This window comes from Penaeus monodon, chromosome 25, assembly GCF_015228065.2.
Source record: "Penaeus monodon isolate SGIC_2016 chromosome 25, NSTDA_Pmon_1, whole genome shotgun sequence".
Classification (NCBI taxonomy): Eukaryota; Metazoa; Arthropoda; class Malacostraca; order Decapoda; family Penaeidae; genus Penaeus; species Penaeus monodon.
Window position 1 is genome coordinate 10,027,970 of NC_051410.1, and position 246 is coordinate 10,028,215.

The following is a 246-nucleotide window of genomic DNA, read 5'->3' on the forward strand; positions in this document are numbered from 1 at the left end:
TTTCATTTTTTTCTATTCTCTTTGATATATCGAAGTGATACCAATTCGGATTTTTTCGCAATATTGCTGCATTAAATTCTCAGTATTTAACTTTTATTGATTTATTTTTTTATTACTTTCTTTTCTCTTTTCCTATTTTTTGTATACTTTATGTTGCATGCTATTTCTGATTCTGCTTTTGTTTTTTTTCGCCCTATTTTTTTCAAATTTACATGTTACGCACGTATTTACATTTTTTTTTTCTTG